The sequence below is a fragment of the Artemia sp. Qi Xiang Cuo genome, chromosome 6 (assembly GCF_049724085.1).
Source record: "Artemia sp. Qi Xiang Cuo chromosome 6, ASM4972408v1, whole genome shotgun sequence".
Taxonomy (NCBI): Eukaryota; Metazoa; Arthropoda; class Branchiopoda; order Anostraca; family Artemiidae; genus Artemia; species Artemia sp. Qi Xiang Cuo.
In genome coordinates, this window is record NC_142799.1 from 52081775 (window position 1) to 52096392 (window position 14618).

Below are 14618 nucleotides of genomic sequence, written 5' to 3' on the forward strand. Positions count from 1 at the left end.
ATCGCTAATTTAATCACTCGATGTGGGGTGCACCCGAAATTCGCTGTCGAATTTTTGAAAATGACCCTGACGCCACGCCAATTTTTTTTTGGGGCCGATTTTTTCGGGAAACAGCGGGGCACCACCGGTTGACGCCGAGTTTTCTTATTAGGAAGGAGTTTAAAATCTCTTCAAAGCATTCCGAGTTATGTATTGTTCCAATCCGAATATAAAAACGAGTTTTTAAAGTCCTTCAGATATCCGAGGGCACGTACTACATAAAGACACGCGTAGATTCGAGAATAACGTGATACAAACAACAATACTAAAAAATTATTAGGATCAAGAGTCTTTTTTCAGACTTTCCAATCTTTTGCAATGCAACAAACGGTAGTGTTTGCTTCCTTCCGTGTCTGTGTTATCATGATACCTGTCGTTGAACTCAATGAAACCCAGTAATCACATTATCAAGCCTTTCAAACCAGTGTGTGTCACAATAGTGAAGGAGCTCGTGTTCTTTATATGCAGCAGAACACTGAAGAAACTAAGGACTCAGTTTGTTAGGAGGAAGAGGAAGAAATACATATAACAATAATTTTTTAAAATACTTTATGGAATTTGAATAGACCCGTTTTGGAGGCCCTAACTAGGACAAAATTAAACAATAGAAGGCTCAATGTATTTAAAAGCAAGTGGGTGCTGCTTATTACATGCATTGGAGGCAAGGGCCCTCACAAGGGGTGCGGGGGGGGGGGGGTGAAGCACCCCAAACTTTTTTAGATTTGGTAAAATTTTTGAACCAGAAGTCCAAAATTAGACTGAATCTAAAAAAAACAAAACAGAATAGTTACACCAGAATCTCAGAAAGTCCCAAATTTTGATTATTCTTTTGTCATTTCTATAGATCAGTCATGCTTTACTCACAAGTTTACACAAATGTATAAACGTTTAATATTTCTTAGATCACGCATAGAGAGAAATGTTAACGAGGGTATGGCGGTTCTCTGAATATAATGTCAAAATTACCTTTAATCAGAGTTAGATGTTTAATAAAACCTTTTGAAAAAACAAGTAGCTTTAGATAGAGATTTTAGTTGTGAAACAAACTTTTAATAAGATTTAAAAAAAAATATTAACATGGATCGAAGATTTCTGCAAAAAGGAAGAGATGAGGTTATGTTCAAGAGGGCTTTACTTTATAGAAAAGGTTCTGAAATAGAAAATATTACATTTGAGGAATTTTTGCAGGAAATGGATAATGAAAAATTCAAGCAACAAGTATTTAAAATTTTTCATGGTGACCACAAATTTAGATGCCACTGAGAAGAAGGACGAAAAAAACTTCTGTTCACGTTCAGAATGAAAAGTGAACTTATTGCAGAGTTAGTGTATTCTTTGCATATCAGAACAGAGGCAGATTTTTTGGCTGGAAACTTATTAACTGGTGGCCAAATTGCCCAACCAATTACAAAAAATTGAGTATTTATGAAAGACTTCGACCTCCTGTCAATGTTAGAGAAAGGCACGGCCAATTGCCCAACAAATTACAAAAAAAAACTGACTATTTATGAAAGACTTGGACCTCTTATCAGTGTTAGAGGAAATCAAGGCAAAGAGTTTTACAAGAAGTCACCAAAATGGGCTGATGAAGGAAAATTCAATAAAAGCGATTTAGAAGAAATTACCAACCAAATGGGGTAAAATATGCCAGAAGGACTGGCGGTACAGGTTCTCGCTCTCATATAAAGCTCAAATATAACTAGCAAGGTCAGGGACCAGGAAAAAAAACACCGACAGCAAAATTGGCAAATAAACGCTGTAGCTATGGGACAGTATGTTAAAACAACAAATGCGAATTTATTCATTAGACTTAGAATTATAATTTTTTTGAATTGATGGATACTAAATTATGTGTTTGATATTTTTGCAGTAGTTTATCAAAATTGTTTATGGTGTTCTTTTTTGGCAGAGGAAAGGATAAAAATTTTGTGCTCCTGAATTGGAAAATTATCTGTTGTTAAAATCCTGTGTATAGTTTTTGTTCGTTTTTGCCTATATGTATTGTTATCCTAAACTACCCAATAACCTCTTTCAGGGCTATCAAAGGTATACTAATGCTCGACACATGGACAAAATTGGGGTGGTCATGTTTTCTTTTGAATATGCTTTTTAGTAGAAATAATGACAATTATAAAAAATGCCAACAACCCGTCCGGCTCTCCCAGGTGGTCACCCATACCAAGTACTGATCGGGTCTGAAGTTGTGCGAGTTACAGGATTTGATCTTGTCTGGGTATAATTTACGGGTTTTTAAGGAAATAATCTCCTCCGTCTCCCGTAAAGTCGTACGCTTTGCTACTAGATAAATAGGAAAACCCCTTTTTTCACTTAATACACTCGGTTTGCTTTATTTTTAAGGCTTCGTTCTTCCCATGTGATCGCATGCTATAGTTTCATTCAATTAATTTGTAGCCCTTAAAAGGACTGTTGGTCGATTTAAAGTATAACCGAGGTTAGATTCATTTAAGGTTTTGCTGGTTTTTAAGTCTTCTTTCCCAGAAAGACTGCTTGAATGTTGGGTAAAACGGCTCCTTGGGCAATGGCAACTCCCGAAAGGAGCTTGTTCAACTCTTCGTCGTTTCTGATAGCACGCTGAGGGTGATGAGGAATGATACGAGTCCTTTTGTTGTCTCGTGCAGAATTGCCGGCAAGCTCAAGAACCTCGGCAGCAAAATATTCCGTCACTGCCGCAAGGTAAACGGGTATCAGAGTTGCCGTTGCTCAGAAGACGGTGGATCCTTCTTCCTGGGCACTGGAGTCCTGTCCTGTTTGAACGGGACTTTGGCTTTCCTTACATCTTTCCATCCTTTCCTCTTCCTAACATATTTCCTAGGTTGCAAAATTCGCTTTAACTCTAATCACAACAACTTTAAAATGATGTCTGATTCAAATCGCAAAATATTTATACTCGAGCAGGAAACTTGAGTTCCTTTTAAAACTAAACTGTGTGCGAACTTGGGCTTGTATGAAACCTAGTCGAATTTTTTAAACGCTATTCATCTGATTTCGTCAAAGAAGCATTAACCATTGCTCCAAAGACTTCTTTGGAGCCATGGTCAATGAAATAGAGATTTAAGTTGTCAAACAAACTTTTAATAAAAGATTTAAAAAAAGATTAACATGGATCAAAATTTCCGCAAAAAGGAAGAGATGAGATTACATTCGAGAGGGCTTTACTTTATAGAAAAGTTTCTGAAATAGAAAATATTACATTTAAGGAATTTATTTAGGAAATGGTTAACGAAAAATTCAAGCAACAAGTATTCAAAATTTTTCATGGTGACCACAAATTTAGATGCCACAGAGAAGAAGGACGAGAAAACTTCTGTTCACATTCAGAATGAAAAACCGCGTATGACCTATTGGTCGAACGCGTCAAACCCCAAACAACAGAATAAAAAGTAAACTTTTTGCAGAGTTAGTATATTCTTTGCATATCAGAACAGAGGCAGATTTATTGGCTGGAAAATTAATGACTTATGGCCAAATTGCCCAATAATTACAAAAAAATTGAGTATTTACTGAAGACTCGGACTTCCTGTCAATTTATAGAGAAAATCAAGGCAGAGTTTTACAACCTTTGTTTCACCTTGAACGCTGTTAACATTGAATCCTCCTCCTAACATTAAGTTTCACCTTAATGCCCTTAGTTTTATTAGTTACAGCAATCATAGTAGCAGAATTAGTAGTACACACATAGTGCTTTTTGGTTAGTTTAGAATCCACCACAACATACCCCGAAAGTACCAGCTTAATCATGTAATGTGTTCCTGAGATATGGTTGTTACACCCTTTTGACAGTCTACATGCTCATTGTTTATTTTGATTCAAATGGGAAAGTTGGAGGCTAATCGGTTGTGACCAAAAAGTTTGATTTGCAAAGACTGGAGTGATTTTCCAATTAGAGAATTTTATTTGGTAAGGAAAGTTTCATGGTATTGTTGACAACACTGGTGGTGCTCAAGATACCCCTCGTCTCCATCTTTGTGCCGCTTGACATGTGAATGTTGTTCTACGTGAACGTTTTTTTGCAATAAGAGAGGTGCTAACTCTCTTAGAGGTGCACTTAATTTTCCATGGTCATAGATTTTCACATGTTCTTTTTGATTCACCTTTTTCACCAATTACAGTTCAGCGTAGTTAGGTTATGTAAAGAAATGGGCAATCTTATCTTAATTTGCCGGGGAATAATTCACTTTTTAGGTGACCATAAAAATTGAAAGGCAACTAGCCCTTCTTCCAAGCCTCTTTTTCCACAGAAATCCGATCAAAATTTTGAGGTAGCCATTTAATTAAGCATCGTTTAAGAACCAATAACTGCATTTGAAGATGACATATGGTTTTCAATGAAATGAAAGTGACACAAATATTATGTAGTAAGAATTGTTTTCTAACTTCACACCGTCCAAATACTTTACCCCCACGCCCTATTCTCTTCTTATACTGAATAATTTCGTGTTCGTTTTGACAATTACTGCTGCTCTTCATTTTCAAAGGAAAAGACTTGTTTTTTTTTAACCTGATCAAGATTATGATCCATACGCTCACTCTCTTTCATGGCGCTGAATATCCTCCCAAGCACTCCTAGAAAGCTTCACCTCAATACATTAGCTTCAGTAGTAACAATAGTTGCAGTAGTAGTGTTAGCTTTAATAGTAGTATAGACATTGCACCTTTTTTTTTTCAACGTGCCCCTCAATGCATGCTGAAAGTTTCAACTTAATACCATAAATCATTCCTGAGGCACGCGCCCTCTTGACAACCTGTATGCACATAGCGTGTTTTGATTCAGTTCAATACTGTGTCAACATTACCCAAAATTTTCGCCTTAGCACCTTTAGCTTTAACAGCAGTAGTACCACTAGTAATATTAGTAGCAGTAGAATTAGCAGCAGCCTTAGCTTTAGTAACAGTAGTAGTAGTAGTGATAGTAATAGCAGTATTAGCAGTAGAAGTAGTAGTGCAAATATTGTCTCTTGGTTAATCCAACATCCCCCTCAACAAGCCCTGTAAGTTTCAACTTCACACACCAGGTCGTTCCTTGGATATCGCTGATATGCTCTTTTGACAACCTGCAGTCAGATGGCATGTTGTGATTCAGATCAACCCCCCCCCCCTCACTATTATCTCAAAATTTCACCTTCATACACTTAGCAATAGTTGTAATAGTGTTCACAGTAGTAGTAGGAGGAGTACTAGTAGTACTAGTTGTAAGACTAGTTGCGGTATTAACAGTAATAGCTTTAGTAACAGGAGTAGTATTAAAATGTTGCCTTTTGGTCAGTTGAGCATACTTCTCATCAAGGACTGGAAGGCTTCATCTTATTAGAATTAACCATTGCTATGATATTGCTGATGTGCCCTTTTGATAACCTGTATATGCATAATGTATTTTAATTTAGTTGAACTTTCCCCTTGACACTTCCTGAAATTTTTATCTTATTACTCTTAGCATTAGTAGTATTAGTAGTAGCATGCACGTATTCCCTTTCGGTCAATTGATCTTTGCCTTTAAGTATTCCCTGAAAGTTTCAAATTAATTCCCTAAGTCATTCCTGAGATTCGCACTTTGGACAATCCGCACGCACATAGGCAAGATGCATTGACCAAAAGGCAATATTTGCATGCTACTACTCTACTGCAGCAACAACTACTACTACTACTACCACCACCACCACAGCTATTGCTTCTGTAGTGAATACTACCAAGGCTGGGAATATTCAAGGGAAAATTTGAGAAAATGTTAGGGGAAAGTTGAACTAAATCAGAACATATAATGTGCATACAGATTGTCAAAAGGGTATATCATCACCAAGCTAACCATATCAAGCTGAAACTTCCAGGGCATCATAAGAGGGACGTTCAAGTGACCTAAAGTCAACATGTGCATACTGATACTGCTATTAATACTGTTGCTACTACTAATACAACACTACTAGTGCTATTATTCCTCCTACTACTACCACTACTATGGTGCTGGTACTATTAAGACTTAGGGTATGAAGGTGAAGATTTGAGAGAATATAGAGGGGAAATTTGATCCAAATCAAAAAACTGTCCATGTAGATTTTCAAAAGGATGTATCTCAGAAATGGAATAGGGTTATAATAGTTGATTAGTAGTAAGTCTTAGCAGCATGCAAGTATTGTATTTTCTGTCAATTGCGATTTAAGATTGCGAATTGCATTTTTCGCCAAGCTACGATTTAAGGTAAATTAAGGTAATACACTCAGTCAATCCTGATTTACGCCCTTTTGATTAACTGTATGCACATATCTTGTTCTGATTTAGTTCAACACTCCCCTTAACATTCTCTGAAAAGCTCACCTGAATGCCCTTTGTCTTTTTGGACATTAAAGGTCAAACATGCCCAACTTTCTCAGTAACAACTACTATATGTAAATGATGGGCGAATTGCATGACTTACAGCCCTTGCCCCAAGGGCTGTGGAGCATTCCCAAAATACACAGTTACTGTACCTTTCAACTATACTGAAACAAATCGCTATCTCAAAATTTTGATTGGATGTATTTGGGGAATTGATGGCTTTAAGAGGGGGGCTGGTTACCCTCCAATCACTTTTGACTCTTAAAAGGGGCATTAGGACTTTCAATTTCCAATCGAATGAAATCCTCTTAAACTTTCTGCGGCAACTCCTTCTATTCTAAGGGCCTTGGCAATAAAAAAAAAAAAAAAATACATTGTACTCACATCGCTCGTTAATTTGGCAGTGCTATTAAACTACCTATCAAAGGGAGAAAGGGGAATAGTTGCCTACCCACCACTTTTTAATATCCCTCTCAAAATACCCTGTTAGTTTAAACTTAATGCCTGCAGCTGTTCTTGAAATATTGCAGACATGCCATTCTGATAAATTGGATACACATAGTATCTTTTGATTTAATTTAACAGACCCCCTTAAAATTTCGCAAAGTTTCACCTTAACACCCTTAGCCTTTTCATATACACCCATAATCAAACATTGCCCCGTTTCCCTAATGATAAATACTGCATATAAAAAAGGGCAAATTGCATTTTTGGAGGCATTGCATTCTTGGAGGCACAGTTGTTCGACCTTTTCACTGTTTTTAACAAAATCCCTTTTTCAAAATTTTTATCAGTGATGAAAGAACGGAGTATCTGAAAAGGACAAGTTGGGCTGGTTGCCCTGAAATAGCGCTTCGACATCCCTGAAAGTTTGAACTTTAATACCCTCAGCTGTTCCTTAGATATTTCTGATCCTCACTTTTGACAACCAGCATGCACACAGTGTGTTTTATTGTGCTTGGCATCTCTCTCAAAACTGTGGGGGGGGGGGGTATGTCATCCCTATAGACATAATTATTTTACTTTAGACTATTTTTAACAAGATGGCTATTTCAGAATTTTGATTGAATGTTTATGGGGGGATGGCAACTAAAAAGAGCATGAGAAGGGGGCCGGCAGCTCTGCAATCACTTTTCAATACCCCCCTCAACATGTCCTGAAAGTTTCAACTTAATTCCCACAGCTGTTATTAAAATATTGCAGATCCTCCTTCTTGATAGCCCTTACCCTGGGGGCTGTGGGGGGTTTCGTGAACCGTGGATGCATACTTATTTGACCTTTGGACTATTTTCAACAAAATTGCCATTAGAATCTTTTCATTGGATGCATTTTGGAGGGAAAGGCTAGGGGGGAGGGAATGGTTACCCTCCTTTCACTTTTGACTGTTAAAATAGGCACTAGAACTTAGAATTTCCAATCAAATGGGCCCCTCCAAAGTTTATACAACCATACCTACCATATAAAGGGCTTCAGGTAAAAAAAATAACAATAATAATACACTGAAGCCTTTATGGCCCTTACTATAGATAATACTATTGCAGTGTCTCTGATTACACAAGAAGATTTCAGTATTCTCCTTATAAAACTTCATTTGTTTTTTTTTTGTTTTTTTTTTACTATTACAAGAAAAAGAATAACTATAATGTAGCATCAGGGTGTAGGCATGTAACCTTTTGCTTTACAAAAAGTGATGGTGGAAAACTTTTTAAAAAGGTTAGTCAGATTTAAAAAGAGTCAGATGTATTAGAATTTCGTTGTCAACCAGAATTGATAGTGGGCCATAAGAGTCAATGAATCTGGCATCAAAATGGTTTGATAAAATATTATACAAATTTTCAAAACAAAGCACAATGTACATCAGCCTGGACAGAGCTTTATGATCTTTATGATCAGAGCTCTTATGATTTCTTGCAACAAATGAAAATCAGTGGCACAGGGGGAAAAAAAATAAGAAAAAAACAGCGCTTGGTCACTAGGGCATAAAAAACAATTACGATCCCAGTAGGCATCCTTCAATTCCCATTGCTCTTTCTCTATTTCTAAGACTTTGAAGATTGCATCAAAAACAGGTCTATTTTTTAATTTTTGTTTGATTCTGCTTTTCTATAACCAGGGGTGGCTCAAAGGACCAAGGCTTGGGGGGGGGGGTGAAAGTCCATCATTTAAATTACTCTTAGGTCACAGTATACGACTCTTGAAAGTTTATTATAATGAATGTTCGATCACTTATACTTATCTATGGAGACAAAGAAGGAGCTAAAACGGAATAAGCCATGCGTAACTAAGGACAGCTATGTTTGTATTCATCTGTTCTTCAAAGTGGACAATCTTGTTTAAGTCAATGGCATCGGAGAGGCCCTTCTCAATCGCAACAATATAAGGAATCTAGTCAAAAATAAACCATGGCTGTTCTCAGCAAATTCTTAACAAACTTGAGCTTTCTAAATGGTCTGTCGCTCGCAGCAACTGCAACAGCTACTGTCGCAGCCAATTTGAAAATGCGATTGGTTTGAAAGGGCCTCGTGGGGCTTCTTTTCTTTGAATTCTAATTACTTTTCCATTGTGTTTAGAAATTTCCTGCCACTTTTCCACTTGTAGTCAAAGTTTAACCAACAATCCATTTACGTAACCTTGTCTCTTACTTTTGGCTTGTTCATATTACCTTATCAGGCTTCAGTTAAATTTTCCCGAACTCCTGAACCATCAGACAGAAATAAACCATATGTGAGCATAAACATATTTTTAAGGCCAGTTGCTAGGCTACCAGACCAGTCCCTTTAAACCTGGTTTTATTTAAACGCCTCTGTTTAAATTCGAGATTATTAAAAAGAAGAATTAAACGACAAAATAAAATGACTATTCTATTTACAAGCGAATTCGGTATTTGATATCTAAAATTGAAGCTGAGTTTTGTCAGAATCAGCTATTTCTTTACCGAGAAGTTTGAAGATGCAAAAGTCTTTCCAGAGAAGGAGATACAACTTAGACTGTCTCAGAATTAAGCACCTGGGACCTTAATGTGGTGAAAATAAACGACTTATATGACTTCGCAAAAAGCAGGGGGGAGGCGGGTCATCCCCCCCGTCGAGCCAGCCCTGTCTATAACTTTGCACTTTGGAGATATAATTTCAATGACGTTTGGTTCTAGGCCATGCCAAAAACAATTCTCGGCTTTAAGAAGCACTTTTGCAAAATCTTTAAAACACATTGGAAATAAGGACTTGGCAATGGTATAATACTCGAAACATTTCTATTGCGGTTCGTTTCATTTCAGTTTCACTTTTATATAACTAAGTTTGTCTAATTTTATCAAATACCAATACCTTCTGGAGGGTAGAGAGAAATACTTCAACAGAATTTGTCAAAAGCATTCTAAAAAAAGAGACTGTTTAGGTGATTAATATTTTGAGAAAAAAACTATGTTGTTGACCCAATGATAACCAAGTGACTTGACCCAATTTATACCAGTTGGCCAGTATTGTTAGTAAATTTATCCTGTAAGATAGAAATCAAACAGCAGAAAATAGGAATATCCTACTTGATTCCTTACTCAATTTTATTTCTAAATATAACCATTACTCCAAAATTAATTGCATTTTTTTCTGCCCCCCCCCCCCCTCTGTTTGAGTTCATTGATTTTGTTTTTCTAATTGATATTATGAATCATCTTTAGACTAGAATTAATAGTAGGCCTAGGAAGCAAAGTCAATCCTATACGAGTGGCTTTTCACTTTCTAAACAACACAGCAGCTTTAGGAGAAAGGGCTTTCAGGAACAAACTTAGAGCCTAAATTATGTCCTAGGAAGGTGTTTTAAAGCTAATATTTCTAGTCTTTTCCAATAAAGCTTTAGATTTTAAGATTAATTTTCCAAAATTTATTAAAACATCATAAATCATGATTTAGTAAGTTTCAAGGCTCAAAAATTTTCGTTTTGGGAGCTATAGATCTGTTGAAAGTTTCATTTTTGTAACATAAAGTCTGCTCAAGTTCATCAAAGGTGTGTGCTCTTTGGAGGGGGGGGTAGAGGTAAATTGATGCATATTCGCATGATTTAGCTAGGAAGAAAGTGAATACATTGCTTGATGCCTCTTTTTATGTTCTTTTCAAATTCAGTAATTGTTTGTGGGGCCAATTTCATCATGATCACTTACAGGAGCTAAAAACAGCTATAGTAGCCAAAAGTTTAAAAGTGTGTAATTTCTAGGTAGAAAAAACTGTCTGGTGAGAAGCATTTCCTCCCCCCTTAATTTGGATACTGTAAACTGTATGTATGCAATGAATTTTCCCTTATTTTTATATGGGATGTTTTTGCCACTGTAGTATGGCTTGTGAAATATATTACCAAACACTTACTTCTTAGGGCTGTATTCTGAATTGTGTTAGTTGAGAAATTTTTATTGAAAGTTCTTCCACTACAGAAAACTCGTTGAAGCACCAAGCCATTCGAAGCCAACACAACAACTCAGAATCCTTTTACTGTTTATTTCTGCCAGTAAAGGTCAAACTTCTTTCATATTTTTCTTTTAATCTCATCTACTAATCCCTGAAGTCATGGCAAGATGAGATATGGCGGTGGTGTTGGGGTAGACCCAAAAATTTTTCCATAGGTCTATTTTTCGAGCGTTACTGAAGCTAATTTGTGGCTATCTGTACCAAGAACACATGATAAGTTACTCTACTAATGTTGACAACGCACTACGAGTAGTCAATTAAAGAACGCTCACACAAAAAGATTCGCAATAATCTGCTTCGTTATTCAAACTGAAAGGTTTGCTAAATGAAAAATAGAAAAAAAACCGTCTATACTATGCGGATGTTAAACACATCAAAAATGTTTCCTTTTAAAGTTTATACTTTTATAGTGATTAGGGATAAAAATGAGTTTCTTTGCCCTTTGCGGTGCCAACATGGATCATTTCCCTCTTATAATCATTCCAGTGCAGCTGAATAACGACTCTACTGTCTCAATGGTAGCTGACACAGATAGAATGATCCATGCAAAACTAATATTGACGACATTTTGGACAAATTTTCTTTTCGAAAAGGCTACAGATAAATTTACTTGAGTCAGGGATATTGGTTCTTTTTGCATACGCTGCAAGACTTTGCAAGAAATCGATCTGATTAATGATGAAGTTACATTTTCGTCTAAAGATTGCCATTAACATCATTTTATGTCAAGAAAAAGTTTTCCAAGGCGGAGTTGTCGGAGGGGGATTTTCCATATTAAAATGAATAGGATCTGCATATTTTTTTCGACTCTTTGTCAAGTCAAATAAATTGATTAGGTAATTCGTATAAATACAGGGTAAGGGACAAGAGGCGTTTCTTTATAGACGCCTTTCCTAATTTAAAATTTTACCATAGGCCTAACTTTGCATTTTACCATATGCTATTTTCCCAGAAATGAAGAGGATATTCTCCATGCGAGATAATTCTTACTGGATATAGTACGGCTTTTAAAACACGTGACATTTCAATGTCTTTTAACGTATTTAAAGAAGACATATTTTTGACAAGGAATGGACAATTTCTCCGAGAAGAATGAAGATAAACTTATTCAAGACTTTGTTAATAAATGAAACGAGGAGATATTGCATCAGAGAAAAAATAAGGAGGATTCATGAAGCTGTGGGGAATAACTTTCAGCTGCTTATAACACACAAAACCAAATGGAAGAACCTCCTGCAAAGAGAGTAAGAACTGACTTTTTATCTGACACCCTTTCTACAAGTAAAATTCACCAAGACGATTTCCTCTTCATAGATCACTTTGTTCTGATAATTTACTCCACCAAATAGATTGTCAATCTCAGATAAATGTCGAAAATTTTCTTTTTCGATATAACAAGCATATTGGAGACATCCCCCTACCTCCTCTACAAGTAAAACTTGCCAAGATGATTTCTCCTCCATTGAGAAATAGAATATCAATCTCTGATAGATTTCTAATATTTTCCTTTTTGAGATAATAAGTATGTTGAATAAAACCATCCTACCCCCACTCAAATTAAAATCCACCAAAAGGATTTGCGAGACTCTATTTTGCCCCCTCTAGAAGTGAAATTCAGCATTTTGCCTCTTCAAGTGTAATCCAGCAAGAGGATTTACCAGACTTTGTACCCCCTTCCAAAGTAAAATTCACCAAGAATTACACAGTGTAAATGAATTTATAAGTGATGTTTAAAGAGACGTAGAAATCAATTATCAGTCATTGGTATTGGAAGATTTTCTTTTTGGAAAAGGTATTTTTATTATTAATCAAATTGAGGAGGGGGGGGGGGCAAAGTTCACAAGCAGTAGCAACATTCCCACGCCCGCCAGTAACGCAGCGTCTACAAGAAACAAAATTCTCGTGCCCATCACTAGCACTAACGAAATTCCCAAGAGGAAAATTTTAAAGTAAAAATCAAGCCTTTAAGGGCTATTTAAGATGATACACACTAAAGCCTTTGTTTATAAGAAATGTTAATAATACCTGGAAAATTATTGAGGGGTTGAGAAATACTTTGGAAGGAATGCTAGAAAGAATTCAAAATGAAGAAAAAAGTTTATGTACACAACTAGCAGCCCATGTTGTTTTCTTCTAAGGATGGCAAAGAGGAAGGTTATTTTAATAATAAAAATAGAAAATCTCCATTAAAATGGAAACGTCCAGGAGGTTTTAGACGATTGCGTTTCTAAAATAAATAAATAAGGTCAAAAATACTCTGAAAATGGCGGTGGTTTCACCATATCAGCCATTGAGAGGTTGGACGTTCATTTAGTGCTTGGGACATACTTATCCCGTAGTTGGACGAAAAAGCCCTCCAATTCCTCCTCTGCAAGAGAAAGAGTGGGCAATTATTGGTTTACCCTTTGACCAAGATCATGAATATTTTTAAAGGGCAGTTTTAGCTATATGGCATCAAGTTTTGTGGGAAAATGCAAAGAAAATGGAGAACCCAGTATAAGATTAAATAAAAAAAACAAGGTTTTTTAACTTAAAGTAAGGAACGACGTTAAAACTTAGAACGAACAGAAATTATTCCGTATATGAAAGGGGCTGTCCCCTCCTCAACGCCTCGCTCTTTACGGTAAAGTTTTTTATTGTTTAAAAAAAATAAGAGTTGTGAGAAAGTCAAGCTTTAGCGTAAAGAGCGAGGCGTTGAGGAGGTGACAGCCCCTTTCATATACGGAATAATTTCTGTTCGTTTTAAGTTTTAACGTCGTTCCTTACTTTCAGTTAAAAAAAAAACTTGTTTTATTTAATTTTTGAACATTTTTGAATTGACGCAGGTTTTGATTTTGGCTCACCGTACATGAATAATTAAAACAAAATTCGCATATTAATTTTACTTTTATTTGGTTAAATGGCTTTCTCGAAACTTGTTTAATTTTATTTACGAACGTTTTTATTAGTAATAAATATACGTAACTTACGAATTAACTTACGTAACGAAGTATATTAGGGGGCTCGCCTACTAGTCAATACCTCGCTCTTTAAGCTAAAGTTCGAATTTTGTTCCAATTCTTTAAAAATGACCTCATAATCACAAAGGCCGTTATTTAGAATAAATAGCTCTTATGAAAGTAGGCTACTAAAAAATCTTTGGCTTAAAGAGCGGGGTATTGACTAGGGAGTGAACCCTATCATACACGTAATATTTTCTGTTCGTTTTAAGTTTTGATGTTACTCCTTATTTTCAGTTGGAAAACTTGTTTTTTTTTATATTTAATTTCTGATTTTTTTTTAAATAATGCTGGGAAATCCGGCGCCCCCTTCATAGAAATTTCCCTTCCCCCCATGAAAACTTCCTTCATGGAAAGATCCTCCCACATAACCCCCATCCCACCCACCTCCCTACTACCAGAAACCCCCCCCCCTGAAAACGTCTGTATACTTCGTAATAACCAATACTATATGTTAGCATTGGGCAAAGTTCATAACTTTCAGCCCTCCCCCCGGGGACTTCGGGGGATTAAGTCATCCTCAAGGGCATACTTATCATATTTTCAACCATGCTGAACAAAAAGGCTATCTCCAAATTTTGATCAGGTGAAATTGGGAAAAAATGAGCGTGGGAGGGGGCCTAGTTGCCCTCCATTTTTCTTGGTCACTGGAAAAGGGCACTAGAACTTATAATTTCTGATCCAATGAGTCCTCCCACGATATTCTAGGACCACTGGGGTGATACGATCACCCCTGGGGAAAAAAACAAATAAACACGCATCCATGATATTTCTTCTGGCAAAAAAATACAAAATTCCA

General features: G+C 36.3%; 1 pseudogene; it reads right to left on the reverse strand.

Moving 5' to 3' along the window:
* Window positions 1-2520: 2520 nt before the first annotated feature.
* LOC148951360 (histone H2A-like) lies at window positions 2521-2863 on the reverse strand (annotated as a pseudogene).
* Window positions 2864-14618: the final 11755 nt, after the last annotated feature.